This window comes from Apteryx mantelli, chromosome 24 (assembly GCF_036417845.1).
Source record: "Apteryx mantelli isolate bAptMan1 chromosome 24, bAptMan1.hap1, whole genome shotgun sequence".
Taxonomy (NCBI): domain Eukaryota; kingdom Metazoa; phylum Chordata; class Aves; order Apterygiformes; family Apterygidae; genus Apteryx; species Apteryx mantelli.
Window position 1 is genome coordinate 5,307,625 of NC_090001.1, and position 10,890 is coordinate 5,318,514.

Here is a 10,890-nt window from a genome sequence, read left to right on the forward strand (position 1 = left end):
ATGATCCTTCCCTGCAACCTTTACAGCAAAGTAAGAGGTTAATAATACCATATAGGGGCCCTCCCATTTTGGTTCAAGCTTATTTTTTCTGCTGTGTACCTTAATCATAACCTCATCACCAGGATGAGCATTCTGGACCTTGATTTCTGCAGGTACTGCCTGAGCCCATTGCGCTTGGTTCCATGCATTTTGGAAAGAAGCTGGGAAAGTTAACACATATTTGGTTAACCACTCATTCCCGTCCAAGAGGCTGGTCTTTGCTGGGATATAAGCCCCAGGTACAACTAGCTGTCGTCCAAACAAAACTTCCACTGGGGACAACCCTACCGGCTGTCTTGGGGTGCTTCTCATTTCCCACAAAACTAAATGGAGAGCTGTTGGCCATTTAAGATTGGTTTGTGTACTTACTCATGCTAATTTAGCCTTAATGGTTCTATTCATCCTTTCTACCTGCCCCAAGGACTGAGGGTGGCAGGGTGTATGTAATTCTCTATGGATTCCTATCATTTGATATAGTTTTTCTAAGATTCCAGCTGAAAAATGAGAACCCCTGTCCAAATTTATAGTTTCCAGTACTCCATATCGAGGAACAATTTCCCTTATTAGAACCTTAATTACTGTGGCTGTATCTGCCTTGCGAGTAGGAAAGACTTTTACCCAACCACTTAGCTGGTCGACGATGACGAGAAGGTGTTTGTAGCCTTCAGCAGGTGAGAGATAGCAGAATCGATTTGTAGGTGTTGGAAAGGGAAATATGCCCACGGGCAACTTCCTTGCTCAGTTTTTGGTCGAGTCTCATTACACTTCTGGCACCTCAAGCAGGTGGTGGTTATGCATTTTGCAACAGCATAAACTCCTGGAGCTGCCTGGTTTTGTAAGAGTTGTGAGGCCATAGCTGACAGTCCTCCGTGTCCACGATCATGATACCACCTAGCTATGAGTACATACCTCACTGGAAGGATGCGTTTATTACCTATGGTCCAAATTCCTTCATCGTTTTGAATTGCATCCCATTTTCTCCAGTGTTCTTTTTCCTCCTTTGGTATGTCTTCATTGATTTTTGCTGGGCTTAATATGTTTCGCCATTCTTGTGTGAGTTCTGTGTTAGATATAGAAAAGGGTTGTTGGGTGGCTGCTTTGGCTGCTCTGTCCGCTAGATTATTCCCTTGTACCACATCAGATACTTCTCCTGTGTGGGCCAGGCAATATATAACGGCAATTTTTTTAGGGAGTTCAATTGCCTTGAACAACCCTTGCACTTCTTGTCCATTAGCAATCATTTTCCCAGCCGATGTAAAGAATCCTCTCTCCTTCCACAGCATTCCTCTGGCATGACAGACCCCCAAAGCATATTTAGAGTCAGTATACACATTGATCCACAGGTTTTCTCCCAACTTCACGGCTTGTGCAAGAGCTGTTAGTTTTGTCCCTTGAGCACTAATGGCTGGGGGGAAAGAGCCACGTTCGAGTACTTCGAAGGTGCTGGTAACAGCATAGCCTGAACGTCGTTTTCCATTGATGTAGTTAGATGAACCATCAGCGAAGAGAATTAGATCCGGATTTTCGAGGGGTGCATCTTTAAGGTCCTCTCAGGGTTTACTGGAGCTGATAATCACCTGTTCACAGGAGTGGTGTCGTTCCCCATTTTCAGGTAGAGGCAATAGTGTTGCTGGATTTAAAACGTTGCACCTTTTTCGAGTTACATTATCTGCAGGTAGAATCATAAGTCCTTATCAGTGGGCTCTCTGTGGTGACAGTGCCTGGGTAGCACATTGCTTTAGCAATAACTCTACTGCATGAAGTACGTACACAGTCATCGGATGGCCCCAAACTATGGGCCGCGCCTTTTCGATAATGGCTGCAGTTGCAGCTATTGCTCTAATACACCCCGGAGTACCTTTAGCTACCGGATCTACCTGGGTTGAGTAATAGGCTACCGGTCTGTGATGAGGGTCAAATCTTTGAGTGAGCACTCCACTTGCTACTCCTGGTCGTTCATGGGCAAACAGTTCAAGGTCTTTTCTATAATCTGATAACCCTAATGCTGGAGCCAAAGTCAAGGCCTTTTTCACAGACATAAAAGCTTTTTCTCGTTCTGAACTCCAGGCCAGTGGTTCCACCTCTTCTCTCTTTCTTGCCTGGACTAGGGGGTTAATAATTTCTCCTAGCCCAGGAATCCATGGTCTGCAGAATCCCACAGCCCCTAAAAATCCCCTGAACTGTCTCTTAGTTACTGGGCATGCTAACTCGAGAATTGCTTTTACTCGTTCTGGATCAATTAGTCTATGTCCTTTTTAAAAATAAAACCTAAATAGTTTACTTCCTGTTGACACAGCTGGAGCTTGGATAGGGATGTGCGGTGCCCTTTTTCTGCTAAGGCAGTACATAAGAAAACAGTGTCCCTCAAACACGTTCCATAATTTCTACTGGCTAACAATAAATCATCTGCATATTGTATTAGCACTGATTCTTTTGGAAGCTCCATGTCTTCCAAATCGTTTTTAAGTATTCACGAAAATATAGTTGGAGACCCAGGAAATCCCTGTGGCAATCGAGTCCAAGTTAACTGCTGTCCTCTCCAGGTAAAGGCAAAGAGCTCTGGACTATCTTCAGCTATCGGTATACTGAAAAAGGCTGCCGTTCGGTCAATCACAGTGAAACACGCTGCCCAGTGGGGTATTTGCAACAATACAGTCGAAGGGTCAGGAACCACTGGGTGAGGAGCAATTACATATCGATTAATAGCTCTCAAGTCTTGTACAAATCGATACTCTGCGTCACCATCAGAATCTCACCTATTCTTTTTAACTGCTAAAATTGGGGTATTATACAGAGATTCACAGGTTCGTAAAATACCTGATTTTAGATAATAGCCTGTCTGTCTTGGGATACTCCTTTCCGCCTCCTGTGGAATAACAGGACCTAACGCTAACCTTGCTCCCCACACTAATGGCAGGGTCCTCTCAATCCTGCTTGCCTGTCTTGTACATTTGGACTCCACCTTTCTCCCCCAAGGCTTCCTCGGCCTCTACCCCTGTTCCCTGGAATTCCATCTCTCAGGACTGCCACCAGCATACTGACCTCCTCTTTTCTCTGTCGCTGCTTCTCCTTAGCATTTTTCTCCTCCCTTCCATTATATGCAAAGGTAGCCAAGCGCACTATTTCGTCCATGGATTTTCCTGGCCGATCGGGAACATGCAAAGAGAAATATTTTTTTCATATCTGGAGATGTTTTGTCTACATAAGTAGAAACCACTAGGAGTCTGTTAGCCTCTGCCTCTGGGTCGATCCCTCCCCCAAACATTCTAATTTGCTTAAACAATCTGGACAGAAAGGCCGAGGGGTGTTCGTCAATTTGTTGTTGACACTCCCGGATCTTAGACTAATTTGCAGTTCTCTGTCCGGCCAAACGTATGGCTTCCTCTTTACCCTGTTTAGCTAATTGTAACTGCCAATAATCTCCTTCTATGTTATGATCCCATCCGGGATCCGCAGCTGGCCATGCTGTTTGGGTGGCCGCCACTCCTCCCTGTTCAGCCCAACGATGATTTGCTTCTAGAATCTCCTGTTTCTTGTTGGGAGTGAATAGGGCTTCAAGAAGCATCTGCACATCCCCCCAAGTGGGATCATATGTGTGAAATATTTCCCTTACGACTTGCAAAACCTTTTCCATATCCCCCCTAAGCCTGGGAGTGTGTGGACTCCATGCAATCAAATCTTGGGGCACCCAGGGTTCGTAAGCTCGCATTGTAGCTACTTGAGGTACCCTGTCCAGATGTGGTGAGGCAGCTCCTGGCACAGGAACAACTTGCAAAGGGGCTTGAAAGGCAGAGGTGGAAGGCAAGGGGCAGTATAGAGAAGCTGAAGCAGAAGGCAGTGCATAGGGTGGAGCGGTTTCCACAAGCGTTTTAGCAGCTGCGCTACTTCCAGTATTCTGGGAAGAAACTTTCCTCTGGTTTTTAGACGTCTCATTTCTCTAGCAAATGCCCAGTTATCTCATACATACCAATAATGCATTTGTCCCAGGAATCTGTCTTCTGGGCGATGCTGTAAAAGGGTCCGTTCTTGTTGGTCCAAAGTCCCCTGCGGTGGCCACCGTTCAGCTGGGCTGCCCTCCTGGGGAAGGAGGGGCCAGTCTTCCTGGCACAAGGTCACTAGTTGCTTTTTTCCCTAACCCTACGGTACTGTCAGTCTGTCCCCAGTTTTCCAGTACCTCGGCTAAGGGCGTCCCCTTCTCTACCCCGGGTACGTTTCCCATGTGTATCGGAGTCTTGTGGTGCACCTTACACTGATCAGGCTGCGCACTCCCCCTTCTGGCCAGATTGAGATGGGACTGGAACCCTCTCAAATCCCGGAGGTGGGACTCGAACCCACTCTCCCCAAAATTTAGATGCGGAATTTGAAAACACACCAGTCAGTACCTCCCCTCACCAAAGCTCCTAGGTGAACTCACCCAATGCCGGCCGTTGGACATTTGGAGATAAGACCATATTTTGAATATGGTGGCTGCCTAAAGTCCAATCTGGGGTGCCAAACTGTTAGGGAAACTGTTCAATCCAGTGTCCCTAACAGGGTTTGACTCTAGGTTTCCACTTTATACAAAATACACAAAATAATTCTTTACAAGATGATTTTCTTAGTTTTACAGCTCAAGCTGGGTGCCTCCTCCCAGGGACCCCGAAGGGAAAATTCCCTGCGTATTTATACCCCTACGGCTGAAGTTCTTTGTCCATTCTCCAATTTCTTGCACCAATGATTGCTCTACAAGTAGTAGCTTCTTCAGTCCTGGTTGGTTTCCCCGTTGTCTCCAGGCGGAGTCATGGTACTCACCAAGCATTACTGAAGCTCTTTTGTTACTTCCTTATCTCCTTGTTCCCTCCTTGTGTCAACTGGCTCAAACAATTTAGGGAAAAGTTCAGTGATGTGCGGCCTTAGGCTTCAGTAGATTTAGCTCCAAGTGCTAAGCAAATGCTCTTATATGCAACAATCAGGCGCTGAGGCACAAGTGACCTCACAACCACAAACAGCAGCCACATGACCAGCACTGGCCTATCAGGCACTGAGACACCAGTGACCTCACAACCACAAACAGCACCCATGTGAGCAGCACTGGCCTATCAGGCATTGAGGCAGAAGTGACCACACAACTCCTAACAGCAATAATGTGTCTCCTTGTTGCCTGTCATTTACAGACGCACAAGCGGCCTAACAGTGTGGATCAGAGGAAGTTGCTTGCTGCTTGCCTATCCTGTTCTGAGGAAGTAGTGACTTCACAGGCTTCATCAAAGCCACGTGCCATCTGCTGGCCTATCACATAGTAAGGCAACAGTGACCTCACAAGCAAAAACAGCAGCCATGTGCCTACCACTGGCCTCCCAAATTCTCAAACAAAAGTGCCCTCACACTCTGCATTGAAGCCAAGTGCCTGCTGCTGGCCTGGCATGCACTGAGGCACACGAACCTCAGAAGCACAAACAGCACTAACCTCCACACCACTGCTCTACCAGGTGCTCATGGGAAATGAGCTCAGAACCAGAAACAGCAGCAAGGGGTCTGCCGCTGGCCTATCAGATTCTTCAGCAACTATGACCTCAGAATCTCCACTGAAGCCATGGGCTTGCTGCTGGCCTGTCAGGCCCTGAGGCACAAGTGACCTCACAAACACAAACTGCAGCCACGTGACCAGTACTGGCCTATCAGGCACTGAAGCATAAGTGACCTCACAAGCTCCAAAGCACCAATGTGCTTGATGCTGTCTAAGCAGGCACTGAAGCAAAAGTCACCTCACAAGTACAAAAAGGAGCAATGGGCCTGCCGGTGACCTAGCAGATCCTGAGGCCAAAGGACTCCACAAACACAAACATCAGCAATCTGCATCGAGCTGGACTGTCAGGTGCTGAGGCTGAAGTGACCTCACAGGCTGCCATGAAGCCATATAGCTGCTCCTGGCCTGTTAGCAACTGAGGCAGAATTGACCTAAACAAGCACAAACAGCAGCAATGGGCCTGCTCCCCGTTCCTGGGGCACTGAGACACAAGGCACCTCACCATCATCACCAAAGCTATGGGCATGCTGTTGGCCTACCAGCTTCAGAGGCACAACTCACCTCACAAACGCAAATGGCATCAACGTGCCTGCTGCTGCCCTAGCTGGGACCGAATCACAAGTGATCTGAAAAGTGCAAACCTTCACAGAGGACAAGCTCACCTGGGCCACTCGCATGTCCCTTGATTACACTGTTATCACTCCGTACAGAACAGTCTTCTGCAAACAGCTTTCATCTCCTGCAAGACTCTCTGCAGGTCATGCGACAGCTCCACTCTGGCACCCTGCACACAAATCACAAAAGGGAACAATTGGTCTTGCTTTTCCTTTAGTACCATCAAGTCCCAGCTGGGAGCCTTTGCACTGCAGCACCTACACAATGACAGCAGGATGCCACTTCCACTCCTAGTGCCGAGATGCAGAGACCAGCTGAGGGAGCAGCTGCAGTGGAAAGCATTTCTGACGCTGTCAGATCAACTCAGCACTGCAGCAGGCATCAACCTGACGCCAGACCTCTGCTCTGCCACCTAGTCTACAAACACACTGTCTCTGCCACACAGAGCTGGCTGGTCTGCTACATACAAACAGGTGCCAGCAAGAAGAGATGGATGCAGGACACTCGCCACTTGCACACTCCCCAGCCACTGCTCTGCTCACTGCCTTCCCTTGGCTCCTCAGCCCAGACACACAGCGAAGCTCTTGCGGAAACACCACAAGGTGGCCAAGGCACTCTGGGCTCACAAGGTCTCTGCAAATGAGCAGCACAAGATCAGGCAGGCACAGAGCTGGCTCCTTAGGTGATGCTTTTGTTTTCAGAGGGAAGGATCCTGCTTTCTTTGGGCACAGCAGGCTGCTGCTTTCCACCCCCATCCACTCAGGAACCTCCAGCTACACATGGGGGGATGGGCATTTTCTTTAGGTATACAAAAGTTACAGATACAATGGAGAAACAGTTGAGAGTCTGAAGACCTCCTGAGCCCAAAGGAACCCCCTTCCTTCCCTTTAGTTACTAGCAAAAGTAGCCCCAGGGAAGGGAAAAGCGTGCAGAGGCTTTGAAATGAGGCCCAAGCAATGAAACAGCTCCAGACTGCAGGTCTGCTCAAATGCCAGCTGTCCTGGCTGTGCAGGCTCTGCAGCAGCAGTCCGGGCTCCACAGCTGGGTCCACACAGCACTGAGGGCTGGGTGCCATGGGCAACCTGGCCCTGGGCACATCTTCACCCCTCACAGAGCCAGCAGCCCAAGAGCTCTGAGACTTCCTCAGGTCAAGCTACAGACGCTTTGGAGCACTCACACAAAGGCACCCAAGAGATGCTGGCATTTATTATAAGGGTCTTGGACTCATCCTATATGGCACCACAACCTTCTAGGAAAAGGAGGGGGTACAATAGCATTTGCTGAGGGGCTGGCAGTAACAGCAGTTGTGGGAGGAGTAATCTGCAGCACAGCAGAGGTACCAGGAGGTGAACCCACACACCAAGTCATCCACTGATGCCAGGTGCATTTATGGAAGCCTTCGCATCCATACGTAGCCTCTTCTCAGTCACTTGCAGCTGCTTTCACAGAGGGCTCACGATGTTGGCAAAGATCTTGACAGCTACAGGGACACACCCTGGCATCCTGCCTCCATCCTCAGGGGCTCTAGGACTGCACTGGGAACCTCCATGAGTGCAGCAAGCTAGAAAGAAAGAAAGAATCGGAGTGTTACTGGCAGTTCTGCTGGCCTTACACAGTCGCAACAGTCAGGGGCAAATGTCTCCCCTCTGTGCTGAGCTGTATTGGTGAGAGCACAGCCAGCAAGGCCACCAAGACATTCTACCCCTCTTTTTGGCATAGGTGACACCATGTCTGTATACCAGGTCCCATTTGGGCTCTCCAATTCTGCACAGGCACTAACACACAGCAGGGAGTCCAGCACAGGGACACCAAGATGGTCAGGGGCTGGAGCGTGGGGCATATAAGGAGAGGCTGGGAGAGCTCAGTTGGTTCAGCCTAGACAGGAGAAGGCCAAGGGGGATCTTCCTGCTGTGCACAGCTCCCTTATGGAGGGCACAAGGAAGATGGAGCCGGATTTTCTTGGAGGTGCACACTAATAGCATGAGAGGCAACAGGGACAAATTGGATAATGGGAAATTCTCCTTAGATGTTAAGAAGAAACCTTTTTGTATGTGAAGGTGGCTGGACTGTGGCACAGGGATCCAGAGAGGTTCTTAGATCTCCATCCTTGGATATGATCAAAACTTCACTGGAAAAGGCCCCAAGATACCTCATCTCCTGGGACCTGCCTTGAGCAGGGTGTTGCACCCCCACCTCCAGATGTCTCCTCCACTGCAGGCTGAAGGAATCTGCTATTCTGAGACACTTTCCAAAAGGACCAGCGGCTTTGGAGATGTCACCTCCCCCACTGACCAAGGACAGGTGTCTCAGAGCCACCCATTGCCCTCAGAGGCCTGACTTCCTGTGAGGTGGCATCTCCCCTGTTGGCAAGGCTCTGCGTAGGCACAAAGTGGAGAAATGGCTCTGACTGCTTTCATTAACTACCCAGCTCTCTGATGGATCGCAGTGGATTAAGGTCTGAGATGGGAAGATGCAATGAGGGTCCAGCTTCCACAGAAAGCCTTTAAGGAGGGAGAAGATACTGGGACTTTCTCCAGGGGAGTCCGTAAAATCCCAAAGACTCAGGGAAGCATCAAGACCTTCAGAAACTGCAAGCCTGGACCTCAGCTGACAGAAACCACCAAACTGTGAGCAGCCCTGCCTCGCACCACGATGCTCCAAGGAGTCAACACGCTCACCAACAGTCCTCACCCAGGTCTCCCAGAAGGACACTGTGATGGCGGGCTGGGCTCTGGGAGCAGAGCACTGCTCTCTCCAGACACCTCCTCCCATGATGAGCAGCAAAACACTGGGGCCAGCACCTGGCTCCACCACAGGGCATCTTGCCCTGCAACACACTGCTATCTTGGCACCTCACAGAGGGTTGGCAGCCAACACGTGCCTCTGCATCAGCGACACACAGCCCACAGCACCACACAGGAAGCAGGCAGGGCACCCCCAAATGCCCCAACACACAGAAAGCCCAACTCTCCAGCCCTTCCATTCCCTCCTAGGCCTCCAAGGCCTTGCAACTCGCACTTCCTCTGAACAGCCACTCACAGCTTGGGGCCTGCTCACTTCCCACCTCCAGGAAGAAGAGTGCAAGTGCTCTCACAGCGGCTCATCAGGCCAGCTCTTGCCTCTCGCTTGTGCATCAACTTCCTTGAAAAAGAAATCTCTCTGAAAATGTGGCCCATACCCTTTTTGGGGGGTGACATTTCTTCTGCCTCCTCCAACAGCCTTTGCACCCATTCTCCAGTGACTGCATACGTGGACAGAAAATCAGAGACCTCTAACGTGTTACACTTCCAAATGTGTCATAAAAGCAGGTGGACACCTCAAAGACAGACACAGCATTCAGACCTTGCAGGAAAAACTCACAAGCTCCCTGTTCTTTTGACAGGGGCAATTTCTAAAGCACACACACCCTGGCAAGAAGAGATTACTAACACCACTGCTCACACCAGCACTACATTCATTTAGCAGCCTCAAAAGTCTAGCTGGACTCCCTAGGTGACTGGGAGGAGGCTGCAAGCTTCTGCTTCACAAGAAGTGGAGAGTCAAACTCCATCTCCATGTTCCCCACAGACCATCATCCGCATTTGAAATGTAGCGGTACTAACGCATGATGACAGAGTGGAATCAAATTTGTGCCAGACAATGTGGAACATCGACTTCTGCCTGATTAATGAGTTGCATTTCTGTACTGCTGTAGAGCTCTGCAGGGGTCAATCCCTCCTCTGAGCACACGCAACAAACCCAGAAGTGACCTCACCACCAACATCCAAGCCATGTGTCTTCTCCTCACCTATCAGCTGCTCAGAGAGAGGTGACCTCACAGGTGCACATTCCCCCACCACAGGCCTGCTGCTGGCCTGTGGGCTTCAGAGACACAAGTTCCCTCCAAATAACTTCCCCAGCCATGAACTACTGCTGGCCTATCAGCTACTCTGACAAAAGGGACCTCACAATCAATGCCCATGCCTAACTGCCTGCTGCTGGCCTAGCAGGCACTCAGAAAGACGTGACCTCACAGTCACCTTCACAGCCATGGCTCTGTCACTGGCTAGAAGCCTCTAAGACAGAAATTACCTCACTACAAGTTTCCCAGTCATGAGCCAGATCCTGGCTTTTAGCTGTGCAGGCAGAAATGATCTCAAAAACACAGATCCCAGCCATGGACCTGCTGCTGCCCTATCAACCACTCAGGTAGAAATGACCTCACAATCACCTCTCCAGCCACATGACTCCTGCTACCCAATCAGGTCAGCAGTCAGAAGGGACCTCACAAGCAACAGCCAAGCCTTCTTCCTCCACCTGCACTATCAGGTACTCAGGCAGAAGTCACCTCATCATCAACAGCTGAGCCATGTGCCTCCTGCTGGCCCTTCAGCTCCTTGCAAAGAACTGATTTGACACTGGTGAGTTCTGGCATAGCTCTCACAGACAGTGGTGACCTCGCTGCCCACACCCTGACCATGGGGCTGTTGCCTCCTGCAGCTCCCCCTGCTCTTCCCAAGGCTGAGCCAGCTCCTGAATGACCTCCCTCATTCACCTTGTGGCTTCACAATGAAGCTTCAGAGTGAGCAAAACACCCCTCAGGTACCGGTTATGACCCCAAAACAAGATTACCTTTTGCCTAGGTAGTCTCTACATGTAGGCCATAAAACTTAGGAATTAGGAAAAGGCCTGCAAGTAATTCTTGGCAACATTTTCTAACGGGAGGGTTACATGGCAGCAGCAATCATGAA